Source organism: Antennarius striatus, chromosome 16 (genome assembly GCF_040054535.1).
Source record: "Antennarius striatus isolate MH-2024 chromosome 16, ASM4005453v1, whole genome shotgun sequence".
Lineage (NCBI taxonomy): Eukaryota > Metazoa > Chordata > Actinopteri > Lophiiformes > Antennariidae > Antennarius > Antennarius striatus.
The window spans coordinates 16622888-16636950 of NC_090791.1; the positions used below are offsets into that span (position 1 = coordinate 16622888).

Genomic DNA, 14063 nt, shown 5'->3' on the forward strand with positions numbered 1-14063 from the left:
ATGTTGAGTCCGTGCTGTATGAGTATTGGCATACACGAATCTTGATATCCTGATACGTTGTTCTAGTAGCAGCACATTCAAATGAAAAGGGCACAGGCAGCAGCATCAGGCAGAATTTCACCACAAATACTGGGACCTTAAAGAGCACAACAGCTATCATTTTGCGTATCATTCTATTTGTGTGGCTGAAGTAGGCCCGGTCATGCAAAACCCAAAAAAAGCACAAAGTTGTCTCAGTTTTCCTTATTTTTGTTCTTTCATGTCATAAAAATCTCTCAAGGACTCAGAAAGGAAAGGAAATGTTCCTACGAATAATAAATAGACAATACTTGTAGCACCTGTCTTCGCTCAACAACCACTCACTGCACCTTATAAAACAAACTGAAGTACCATAATGTCACAATCCTTTTCGAAATGTTCTGCTTATTATTCACACAAACACTCCTCCATAGCAACGCAGGCTATGATGCCAGGTGCCACCTGTTCATAACCATTCATGGTAAAAACACTGGCAGCAACTTGACGTTCAGAATTTCGACATCCAGACTGCGGCCCCCACGGATCAACCCCCCTACCTTCTGATCGGTGGATGGTGCTTCCAATTTACAGGAAACTAGTGAAAACCAAAGTTTGGTTTCACCCACTTCGCCATACTATGCTAGGGGTGTGTCACACATTACAGAGTCCTCAAGCATCTCAATCGTAAGTAAATAAACTTTATATTTACTATGTGCTCAGTAACTGCGTCTCTTTACTCAGGGATGCTGAACCAAATGCTGTTATGACAACAATGTGTTCAAAAACACTCCAACAATATTTTGAATATAATGAATTGACATTCCTTTTGGGCATATACTCAAGTGTTATTCTAAATCAACAACAGGGGCTTTACTTCTTCTTACTTTCTGTGTGTTATGTTAAAAAACAAATTTAACACTGACGGCCACCGTCATCCAAGACACAACATGGTGGAAACTCTTAGAGAGAAGGATGTAGGGCCATCAGTCTGTAGTAACTACGAGACTAAAGGCGAATCCAAACCAATAGCTATAGCCTGTCTGATAAACATTTCCCCTCTGGACAAGTAACTGGTCCATTTAAGATTCCAGTTAACCTCCTAAATGATGTAGGTCAAATATCAAAATAATCATAAATTGGTTTTAAACCGCCTTGACTTAATGCAGCTCTGATGCTGTGCTGATGTTTGACCTATAAATATACACATATGTATATACTATTTTCCAAGGAAAGTTCTGATTGCAAGCCATATTTGGGAATCTGTGTTTATTCCTCCATAAACTTACTGTCTCACCTTTCGGCAAGAATACAAGAAGAACAAAAATCATTTCCTCCATTTGGTGGTCCCAGAATGCTAGCCCTAGACTGATGCATCCTCAGTCTAGAAGAAAACATGGTTCACACTGGTTTTATTGTGAGAAAAAATTGTTTCAAGAAGAATTCAAGTGAAATTCCAGGGTATCATCTGAAGAAACTGAACCCAAATGTGTACAGAGCAGAAATTTCAGCTGCACAAAACAACTGTAACTAATATGTAACCTGTGTATCAGGTTTTACACACCTTCTATGTCAAACAGAATTTGAAGCCAGGACTAATATAACTGCCGGTTGCATACCGCAGCTTATAGTCCTGATCTTTTTACTGTGGCTCTATAGGAGGACAGCTGACAGCTTGGCTTCAGATCTTGCTGACACCTGGAATAAAGCCAACCAAACAAGGCCAAGGACTCCATGTCCATCCGCGCTTCACACAACAAGCATGTGCCAGGTACGCCACAGACACAGAGGACACGAGGACGTTTCTAGAAAGACTAGAGGAAGGTAGGGTGTGATTGCTGAAAGACTAAAGAACTCCCAGCAAGAGTTGAAGGATGAGAAATTAGTCAAGTGGAAGCAGTCACCAGGGAAGGAGGGTGAGATACAGGTGAAAATGAAAAACTAAACTCGAGCAACAGTGACAACAACAGAAGGAAAGCTGTCATCTAAATACGGAAACCACAAAGAACCCTTGGATCTTAGTCCTGTGTGCTCTACGCACGTCTTCTCACTGGAGTGGTGCGCGTTATGTGCAGCATGTGCGCACAATTGTGCCGCGTTAGTTCTTTGACCAAAGCGACTTCACAGACAGACGGGAGGCGGCTGATTAGGAAAAAGGTCAACAACACATTCCACAGCCTCAACGAACCCTCACGTATGAATTATAAACCTGAAAGTGTTTACTGTCTGTACAGAACATGCCTGGCCCGCTGCCGAGACCGGGGCTGATAAGAGAACAGGCCAAGAGTACACTCATTGAAAGACTCTCTTTACTTAATCACAGCTCTAATAAAATGTCTACAGCTGCTATCTACAGAGCTCTAAAGTGCAACTAACAATCAAAATTATTTAGCATACAAACATTTATTTCATAGTTACTTGCTTGATAAGTAAATGAGATTCATCTGTGGGCAGTCCTGACTTCTTTGACACATGCAGAACATTTTTTTAGTTAAAACTAGAAACAAGACAATCGAGGTTAAAAAAAAAAAAATCACTTAAGGGATACACTTTTCAACTTTCAAAAATCCCATTCCTCCTCACTGTGATGAAGGACAATGACCCCTCTTGGAGTACAGAGGCTTTGCACTGATATGTCCTTATTATTCCTGTAATCCATACTGCAGACGCTCCAGCCTGGGATTAATAGCAGGCTCTAGGTGATTTATAATTTCATGGACTGAACAACAGCCAGCTGTCAGTCACACACTAGTCCTGTGTCAGCAGTATTGATTGGCTGCTACCAGCTAAGCTCTTATCAATTAATGTTGCTCTATCTACGGGGACCCAAGTTTATCCACTGCTTCTGCTGCCAATATTCAGATTGACAGTGTTCACAGCCACTTTTTTGTAGTCTTGGCTTTTTAAAAAAAAGAATTTAAATACATGGAGTTGTCACAGCAATGTCCTGCTTTAGGAAGCCAACCTGATTAACATGAGGTTCACCTTGTTGAACTTTGACCCACGAAGCAGTGCTGTCCAAGTGCTGTCCTCCCACCTCCATTAGAATGCACTTCAGGTTGATTGGCCGGTCCCAAATTGCCCGTAGGAGTGAGTGTGTGTGTGCATGGTTGTCTGTCTTTGTGTGTGGCTCCGCGGTGCACTGGCATCGTGCCCGGACTGTCCCCCACCTCATGCCCTACACAAGCTGGGATAGGCTCCAGCTCCCCATGATCTGCTACGGCAGATGAACCAGCAGAAAATGAATGAATGAATGAATGATTGTGTTTAAACTGTGTGTTAATGAAAGTTGTCAGTTTGGACAGATTAATTTTGTTGCATCATCAGCTTTGTACGGAACAAAAAGTCAAGGTAAATAGGCGGACTAACTCAGAGCTGTTGAATCTCTCTGTGGTCCATCTCTCTGTGGTGTGGAGGTCCTCTGTCAAGGCTTCAAAGTACCTTTTAATTAAATTAAGTCCTAATCCAAATTCCAACCAGACAAGTGTGCCATCAAGATGACTGCGGTCTGGGTTCTGTTACAGTCAGTAAAAAAAACTCCAAAAAAACAAAAACTGGAACCAAATCTTCATCAGGATCTACTACAGATTTCAGAGGTTTCTTTTATTTCTGGCACATTTGGCGCGCCTCTATCCAGTATCATAAATATCTAGTGAGCAGTTTCTGTGTAATCCTTCAAACAAACAAACTAATGCTTGAATAAAAATTTGCTTCGTTCTGGCACTAAATACCCAGAGCAACAATCATAACATCGCCCATTTCTGTCAGGCTTCATAGAGTCAGAGCCTGAGGTGTGACCAGATCTCAGCATTAAGTTACAACATATGAAGACACAATGGAACATGGCCTGTCAGTGCCCCACCTGTTGGTTGGTTGGTTGGTTGGTTGGTTGGTTGGTTGGTTAATTTCCCATTTTTCCAGATTGATGCTAAATTTACTAAACCAATTTCCACAAAACGTGATGGAAAGGTGGAGAATGGGGGGAAGAGAACCAAACATACTTGTGAAAGATTATCTGTCGAATATATTGGTTTGTAGTTTACTGGATGCATTCTGGTCAAACATATAAGTTTTAAGACATTGTTTTAATGACCATCGTCTTTGCAGAATATCTTTCCGTTGTTACAATTTAAGGTCAGCAAGATCGTGAGACTGTGAGTTCATAAGATCGTATATCTTCAGTTTAATGCGGTAAAGAAGGAACCCACGAGACACCAAGATGTTTACAAAGAGCTGCACTTTGCAAACGGCCCAACGGTCAAGTGATACACAAAATCTACCAATGCAGTGTAAAAACTGTCTTTTTTATGAGGCTGACCTATTTCAAAGTGATTTCATGCATGTTTTAATACAAATATCCTGGTTCTCATTAAATGCATCCAAACTGCTGTGTGAGCAGCTCCCAATTAAATGAGAACATAACAACAATTCATCTGCAAAAATACAAGAAGCTGCATGTGTACTCTGAAACGGTACAGGCAGAAGATCAAACGCAAAGGGATTGCCTGCCAACAATTACCAGAAAAACTCTCTTATTTTAACATTTTATATCATCTATTCGCTTCGTGCAGACATGAGAGTGGTGCCAATTATCTCATTTTCAAGCTTAGACAGCCGTCAAATGGATCCTTCAGGATTTGAATCACACTTATGTTGTGAGGGGAAAAAAAAACATTTTTCTGTGTAAATCAGTTTTATGTTGAGAATATCAAAAAAAATAGCCAGAGGTGGCAAAATATACATGTTCTTTACTCAGGTAGAACTACAGTTATATGTGTGAAAGGCTCTCATGAAAGCAGAGACAATTACTCAACTTCATTCTCTTCAAAGTGATGAGAGGAAAATCTGACATCATGCCTTTTGTTTGTGGATTACTTAATAACTTGTTTTGTGTCTATTTCATCTTCTCACTTGTTTCGTGTCTGTCGTCCTGAGTCATCTGGAATATATGACATGCAATGATGGGTAAACAAAAGAATCTCCTTTATTCTGAGTGTAATTATCCTTTTAGGTTGACATCAGATGGACGTTATAATGGAAAGCGCACAAAGATGCAAAATAAAAATAGTTTCCGATGTAATGAGACTGTTATGGAAGTGTAGAAGTACAAGAAGTATAAAATGCATATATATGTCTCAAAATGTCTGGAATTAAAATAACAGGTTGTCAGCTTGTGTTTATTAGACATCAGAAGAGGTGACAATGACTCAACAAACCTGTGGCTGCAGCTCTAGATTATATCAGTGCTGTCTTTTTATTCAAGGAGAGATAAATTGTCATTTCATTGTCCCATCAAGACTGCTGATGATCGCTGCGACTACATGAAAATATCGAACAGCAGCAGAAAAGTTATGATCATGACTGATGGAGGTCAATACAATGAGAGCACAGTGTATGATGGAGTTTAAGGCGAGCCTGCACTGGAATTGTAAAAGTGATACAAACTGAATGATGGAAATCAGAAAAGTGGTAAACTATAAAGACATCACAACTTTCACTGACTTCAGACACAACAGTGAGGACTCAGGTTTCCTGGCATTTATTTGAGGAGTGTTTTTGAACTTTCTGAGTGGACAAATTTGATCTAGTGGAGAAGTCCTTGATGCCCTTAGCACACGGCGGGAGGCATGACCGCACATCTACACATGTTCACATTTTTTTTATTCAAAGAGTCTCAGAGAGCCCCACGATGACTCATTCACTGTTCCAATTTCATGTACCTGAGCACACCGACACACACCGACACACACACATGATAACAAGAAGCATCCAACTTCTGTTCGCTCTGTGCTGTCCTTTAAAGCAGCAACAGCAGAAGACTTGGACGCTTTACGATATCCAGAACCGCCACCTCACCGAACCATTCCATTGGTCCAAATAGGTCAGTACACGCCAGACAAAACTGGGCTGGGGAGCCACACATGCACCTCCTGATACACAAACAATTCGGCAATCTGATTGGCCGACACGGGCTCTGCGTTCTATACATCACTGCGTATCTGAGCCCCAGGTACCTGGGGAAGGGTGTGGGTTGCTGTGGCAACACGAAAGCACAGGGCAGGAACAAGTTATGGTGCTCTGATGTGAGGAGACTATCAATGATGGCGGGTAATACATGTGTGACTCCCTCTGAATGCCTGAGGGAGTCACACATGTCGGGAGGGGGGGAGGACAGAGTGTGTCTGAGGTGAGGGTTGGACATTTCTGTTGTTGGAGGCGAATCCATCTTTGTCTCTTTATGTCCTACCTCTCTCTTCCCTCACGCCCTTAATCTGTCTCTTTGTCAGCTCTGTTCCTCACTCTGTTTCCTTTACACTTTCAATGCCCTTCATCTCCCAACTTTGTCAAACGAGGAACAGAGTGTGCCCCCATTATCGAAGCTCTGCATCTTCATTTCAAATAATAGAGTTAATATGCAGAAGATTGCTATGCAAATTTTCATCTCATCAATCATGTTATGACTAAGAAGCTGCTCCACATTTTATAAAGTCAGAGAGAGAAGATGAATTAGGGACATCTGAGCCATATGGTTTTCCCTTTTGCATGTCATCATGCTGTCATTGGACTGACAGCTGATTCGTACACGTCTATACTAAGTGCATGACTGTGAGGCCCTGATTGGGTGAATTCGTCTGTATCCATATGCATGAATAAACCATCAACCCACAACCCCCAAATTACTTTGTGTGGCTTAAAGATCCACACTTGTGGACATTTCATTCCACCTCTGCCCGTCCCTGTAGGATATATTGCCTTTTAATCTGTGTCCATTATGGCAAACTATCCGGGTGATTCACTTATTGTGTGTTGTTTTGACGCGCTTTCTTCAGTAATTTATTTTCATGTCACTGCAGCAAATATCAAGGGACAGTAAAGCAGCAATACTTGTAGTTGTAGCAATAACCTTGAAGCAACAGAGGAAAAGTGCTTCATCTTTGTGCTCAATTGTGGAATAAATACTTTTCACACAGTTCTGAGCTCAGAATTCATAAGGATGATGGCTGCTGTACTTCAATTTCACTGTATGGACCTGGATGGCATGTCTGGAAGACAGCAAAACATTGATCAATATTTGATTCTGACTGATCTAGTTAGTTGTACATGTAAATAATTAATTTATTTCCACTATTATGCCTTGTTCATAAATGCACACAGCATCTCTTTCACTTTCAGCATCGCTCCTGCAACTGGGGATCCCTAAGGGGAATATTTTTCATATTATGTGTGGGGAATATGAATGACTATACTATAAACTTAATTCCTTGACAAATCATTGAATATTAGTTGAGACATATTGCTAAAACCACAGATCACAGAGGACCTCCAAAGTCAGACAGATGCATTTCTAGGGACTATGACAGGCTGTAAAAATACCATCATAATCCATCTAATATTTAAATATATGTCTAATAAATCAGTCTGCCAAAGTGGTGCAGTGACTGCTATCCCAACAGCATGGTCTAAAACATTTGTATTTCTCACAAGTAATGACTCCTAACTCTCAGTACTGTTACTGGTTCCAGTGGCAGATGTAATAAAAAGACAAACATTTTCTTTTGTCCTATCATCCTCATTTATCATGGGTCTAAAATTCCTTTTGTACACTTGGATGTTTCATTTTTTTCAGACCCAAATGACATAGAAGTTGTAATTTTAATGCATCAGGAGAAAAAGAGATAATGGTGGTATGAAGTCTAGATTTGGTCTTCTAGCTTACACGTGGTTGGCATATGGGAAAGAATCAGCCTTCCTCATCACACAGAGGTTTATGTATTGAGAGTACACCAACTCACATAATTTTAAATATGGAAAACACATTTCATAAAAGGAGATATGGGGAAATGCAAACACATCGTCAAGACAGGAGACCTGCTTAACTTTGACGATAATGATTAACAAAAGCCTGTAGTACAAGCTCAAATCATGTTTTATGACTAAACACTGGCACTGTTTGGTGAATTGTACAATGCTTAACTGGATATGAAGTCAAAACAAATACTGTGATGGAAATGTGCCACTTTGATTCATACAAGTCGTTTATAGTTTTGATTTGGGTATATTCTGCTTTTGTTAAATGTATTCAGCACACGTCTGACTCCTACAGTTTAAAGCTACACCTACTCATTGACCTCACTGCTGCCACTGATTACAGTAATATGCTGATGTGCATAACATGTTGAATTGAAGCCTGGATCACAGCATGGATTACCCCAAGAACAAACTGCAGTAGAAATCTGTTTTATAATATTTTGTGCTTTGTAATCTTTGAAAACTGTGCAGCATTTCTCATGACAGTTAAAATAATATGAAATGACAGGTTAAATGAAAGCTTCCTGTAGCGCTATGTTGAGATGGGGCAGCAGCCGAAGCTTAATTTACCTTCTGTCTACATTCAAACGTGATATATTGGTTTTATCACCACCCTGAACGTTTTCTTACTTGTAGTAGTCACTAGGACTTGATCTCATTGTTTCATTATGGCCTCTGTGTTTTTCCTGCACCACCACTGTAAAGGAAGTGTAATATTTTTGGGGGCATTTTCCTTAAATGGCCTTGTACCAGCGAGGGAATAGCTTACATATTGTACTTATCCTGTAAGTCATTTCAGTCCTCAGTAAACTGATACATTTGCCAATGATTATCTTGAACTGTAAAACTTTCAGCACATAGAAAACAGCATCTGGGCTAAAATGATTTCTTCTCAGACCACAAGGCCCTTCTGGAGCGATTTCCCTCTATTTCATCACTCTTCTCTGAAAAGTCTTTGTAACACAATTGATCTGCTATCGCTGAGTCAGTCATCGGCACGTTTTTTAACAATTTAAAGTTTGCCTTCTCAGCACATGCTCCTGACATATTCTCTTTTCTTTCAGACTCAGAGGGTGTATATTTATGGATACGTTAGAGGAATAAAACTTCATTGTGACAGATATAGAGCCAACACACCCGTTCAATTTCAGTCAATTTTCAGTGAACCACCACTACAGTGAACTGTACTACTACTGCTGTAGAAAAAGAGGACAAGAGTCAGATTGTCATCACGCCCTATTTTATATACATAATTAGACCACAATGTGTACACTTACTTTATTAGTGATGTCTTGATCTCCATTCTGTTATACACCAAACAGCCCTAACAGTATCACCACTGAGAGGTGAAGCACACTGTTTGTTACAGTGGTGTCTATCAGTGGGTGGAACATAGAAGGCATGAAGTGAACTTTTATTGAAGCTAATGAGATGACAGCAGGGAAATGCCCAAACATAAGGATCTGAGTGACCTTGCAAGAGCTCGAACAATGATGGTCCGACAACTTGATCACCAGCTTACCATCAGCTTACCTGGGGAACACATAGAACCAGTATGGCCTATGGGAAGAAGGCAAGCAAGGAGGTGCAGTGTGAACATTCAGGTTGATGTTCCTTTAACATGCACCGTGTACCTAAATGCCGTCACTGACAAGGAACTATTCCTTACGTTAGTGGGCACTGTGGATACTGCACCCCAGCACGCTGCAAACGTGGTTCAAGATTGGTTTTGGGAACACGGGGTCCAACATTTGGCTTCCAAAGATGCAAGACCTCAATCTGATCCAGTATCTGTTGAATGTTCTGGAAAACAGGTCTGAACCACGCAGGTCCCACCTCACAGCTAATTGGACTTGAAGGATCCGCTGCGAACATCTCGTTGCCAGATGCCACAGAACACCTTCATAGATCTGGTGGAGTCCACGCCACGGTGATATGATTACGTTTTACACATTCCATAATTAACTAATATTGATCAAAATCGTGTAGAGAATAATTTCTGCCTTAAATGAGTATGCCTGACACGTTATACTACACCTTGTAATTAAAAGCTCACAATTTCAGTTTCAGGTTATTTGTTAACAGACATAATACACATTTAACCTGTAGTTAATAGCTTAGTAGCAGCTCTGTTGAGTTATATTTGCTAATGCAAGCATGTTCTACTAAGTTACCATGAAGACTTTTACTAATTAAAAAATTATGATTGAATACTTCTACAACTCAGTTTGACGTGTGAGAATGCTAACACTGTAATTAGCATTACGCCACATCATTCACCATCATTAAGTACATAAAATTGAAATTTGACTTAATGATGGCACTAAGTAAAAGGTCATGATATTAAGTTTCGTCTCCTCAGGGAACCTTGAATGCTGAGACATTTTCCTCAAACCTTCTTTACCAAAGTCATGCAACAATTGAAGCATGAAAATCAGAAGAAAAAAAAATGTATTGGGTCTATTGAACACACTTTATTTATTATTGGTTGGAACTTAAAGCTTCCCAGAGTCGTGCATTTAACATCGTCTGTTTTCTCAGAATCATCTTTCCCAACATGAACCTCATGTCAAATTCAGTGCATGACCTTTATTGCTCTTATTGACCATAAGCTCTCTTGATCTCTTTAGTGTGAATCATCTAATAAGGTAGAAATGTCATTTAAATGTCACTTAGTAACATAATGACATGAAAATATGAGACATGAAACCCTACTGTACATAAAAATTTGAAAAGCTAAGAGTGTTTTAATTCATTGGGAAAGATTGTAAACGACCCTTGTGTGACCAATATTAGAAAATAGAAGAAACAAAATGATTTAAAAAAAAGAAAAGGGACTCACAGCTGTTGCATTCTTCTTTGAACTCCTGGTGATGACTACTTCTTTTCCTCGTCACTCTCAAAATATGAATCTTCTACAGAGTCAAATATGTTGGGAAGTTCTTTGTGGTTCGTCTCTGGATTGGAAAAAGCAACGAGGGTTCCCCAAGATCTTCTCCCACTCTGTGGGTAGTTCTACTCCTCTAGTGGCATCAGACGTTGAAGAAAAAAGCTCAAGGAAGTGGAAACATCCAAGTCTCATTTGTGATTCCTGTAGGTAATTCCTTGATGGTATTGATTTATGCTTATATCACAAAGCTTTTGTATTACGCGACTTTTTCGAGAAGCAAATGAAGTGAACTTCCCTGCCAAGCAATACTCCTGAGTCTCTGTCCCTGCTTCTCTGGAGGCCTCCCTGGCTGCTGTTGTTATACTCCCGCCTCTAAGGCAAATGGAAGATGCTGTAGTGACTCGTCTACTTCATAGATTGAAGCACCGGGCTGGTGAGCACGTGTTACCTGTAGGGTGGACAGTGAATGCTGGAAAGATCCCTTCTGCTGACTGTTTTGTCTAGAAACCGTGTCTACTGAGGTATATAGTTGTCTGCCAAGTATGCTGTATAAACGGGTTAGGCTATTGGGACTGTGTAGCTTTTTTTTCTGGCAATCTGATCCTTTTCCTTTCAGTAATAATTAGCCCGAGGATTGGGCTGCAAATATGGAACAGTCCATTTCAGACAGTAAGCAGATGAGTTGGCAGGTTGTAAGAGGTCACTGCTGCTCATCCCAGCTGCAGTGAGAAGAGCTTGAGAGGCAATACAGGTAGTCACGGTATGGGCAGTGAGAGGTCACAGGTGTTTCTTTGCTGTCTTCCTGTCACTGGGTCGGCTGATTCGGTGGAGGAGGTAGGCAGTGGGAGAAAATCCCTGAGGTAAATGCAGAAATGTTGCATGAAGAGAAGACAAACAGGAACTGATAAAATATAATAAATTGCTGATGTTTCCTTTTCTAGTTCTCTGGGAGGTAGAAGGCAGATGAGGTTTTTCTGACTGGATCAGAGAAAGAGGATAGGATGGCGGAGGTATAACTGTGCTGTATCAGTCTTGAATATAGTCTTCTATCTTATATCTCTTTAAAAAGAATGCTGGTGCTTTTCCAGTGTCCATCTGAAAAAGTCGATCCCTGGCTCTGCCTTTTAACATGCACACGTATGTTTCTTCAAGGGCTCCATCTGCAAGACAAAAGAACAGACAAGTTAGAATAAAACAAAAACACTGCATTCATATTACCTCTGCAGGTCATATTAACACCTGTGTGTATCTATCCCATTGTTGTTGGTTGGTTGGTTGGTTGGTTGGTTGGTTGGTTGGCTGGTTAATAAAATTAAACAAAAATGCAGGCATAATCCATGAAACTTTGATTAAAATCATTCTTCAGCCTTGTATTAAATCATACTCTACCTTGATTATTGCCATCAAGAATTTGACTTGAATGGAACACTAGATACATTCTAGTGCTGGTTCTCATTGTGTTTACTTCAGGACTGATTAACTTTAATAGCAAAGCTTTTTAAGAATGTTTTCCTACTAGATGATAGAAGCTTCTCAACTGACTCCTGATCAGTGAGTTACAGCTTAAGAAACAAAAGTCAAAAGCCGTGTTCTTTTTCCCATTTTCCAAAATTACATCAAAATTGGAAAGGTTTCATTAAAGTACCTTAAATAACAAAGCTTCATATACCTTCTTCATTATGAAAAAAGGAAAAAGAGGTTACAATTAGGTAAATAATGTTGAAAAATAGGCTCTGAATATCTTAGAACACACTGTACAAAATCCCCATGTTCAAATGGCTTTATGGTACTTTAAGTACCAGAGACAGATATACAACTGTTATGGTTTGTTCTGTAATAACAAAAGCTATGGCATTTGTTAAGTATGCAGAGCAGACACTAGATGGAAAGTCTATTGTTGGCAGACACACGCAAAACCACACACCCACACAAACACATTCCCTGTTAAGCTTTCCCCAACTGTGTAGTTGCCCTTGAGGTGGGTCTCTGTCAGAGAACGTGAATAGTCGTTGCAAGACGTGGATCATTCTTGCTTGCATGGTGCTAGTTTGGGATTGAAAAGGCGGATGATGTTCAAATAGATTCTGCTGTGCCTAAACACACACATCCTTACTAGGGCAGCCCTCTGAGGGTGGCTGATGCTAAGATACTGATCTGCAGGGCTGGAGACATTGTTGGAGCAAAGTTAGACTCACTCAATGTTGTGTTGGAGAGGAGGACAATGTCCAAATAAGTTCCATCTTGGATGAGTATCACACACTGTACAGAACCCTGATGGGACAGAGGAGTTTCACTAACGGATGTCCCTTCCTAAGTCTACTACCGAATCTTTCCTGCCTGTGACCATGAAACTACAATTCCTCACTTTGACAATCATATAGAGATGAGGAGGAATGAAGTGGACAGTAAATGTGTATGTCCGTACATATGTTTATATATTTTTTATTTATTCTTTTATTGATCCATTTTGCTCTTTTTCTCAATTCTTAATTCTTTATTCTTATTCTGATTTTATCCTTATGTTCTGAAACAGAGCAGCTGTAACAAAAAGCAATATCTCCTATAGGATAAATGAAGCATTGTGATTCTGACATCTCTCACTCTGTCAAGTAGACTAAAGACAAGACATACTCCAACACGTCCTGAGAACCATACCACACCATGCTCTACGCTTTACATGCCTGACCCTTCACCTAAACCCAACCTCAACCAAACACCAAACTGAAGAAAGATTGAGCAGACTTTAAAATTTCAATATAGTGAACAAGTCCTCTCAGCATGATGCATAAGCAGGTTAACAACCCCACGACACGAGTTGAGGATCAGCCATCCTCAAAGATAAGGACCTGTACAGACGTGGACAGAGATTTCTGTCCATGTCTGTCAGCATCATGCATTTTCTCTGTATTTGTGTACATTTTCTGAAGGCTTACAGGTAGGCGGTGACATGCAGCAGCAACGTCCATAACTCAAGCAAAACATAACAAATCTCTACCAACACAACAGAAAAGTGACAAAGTTTTTAAAATAGAGAAAAGACTGTCAATATGTGACGCATTTAATGACTGTGAACACAAACATGATGATGACTACCACACAAATTAGAAGCAAGGTCTGTTCTCCACTTTGAGCACCTTAAAACTATTTGAGTACCGTACACACTATTTGTATGACAAAAGCTAAAGTACTCTTAACATTGTTAGAAATATTTTATGATGAAATAAGAGTGAATATGACAGGAAGACACACAAGTACTACGCTCGGATTTCTACGTAATCATATATTCAGATAAACAAAGTAAAAACCAGGGCAATACATTATTCACAGTAACATTGTTTATTCAGTGCAA

The 14063-nt window shown here is 40.0% G+C and overlaps 1 protein-coding gene across 2 annotated transcripts in view; it reads right to left on the minus strand.

Annotated features, from left to right (window-relative positions):
- Positions 1-14063, minus strand: part of LOC137609209 (thyroid hormone receptor alpha) — a 95751-nt gene that overhangs the window by 42135 nt on the left and 39553 nt on the right. For both annotated transcript variants that reach the window (XM_068336072.1, XM_068336071.1), the window contains exon 4: positions 10667-11874. The gene's annotated coding sequence lies outside the window, so the exon portion shown is untranslated. The remainder of the gene's footprint in view (positions 1-10666; positions 11875-14063) is intronic.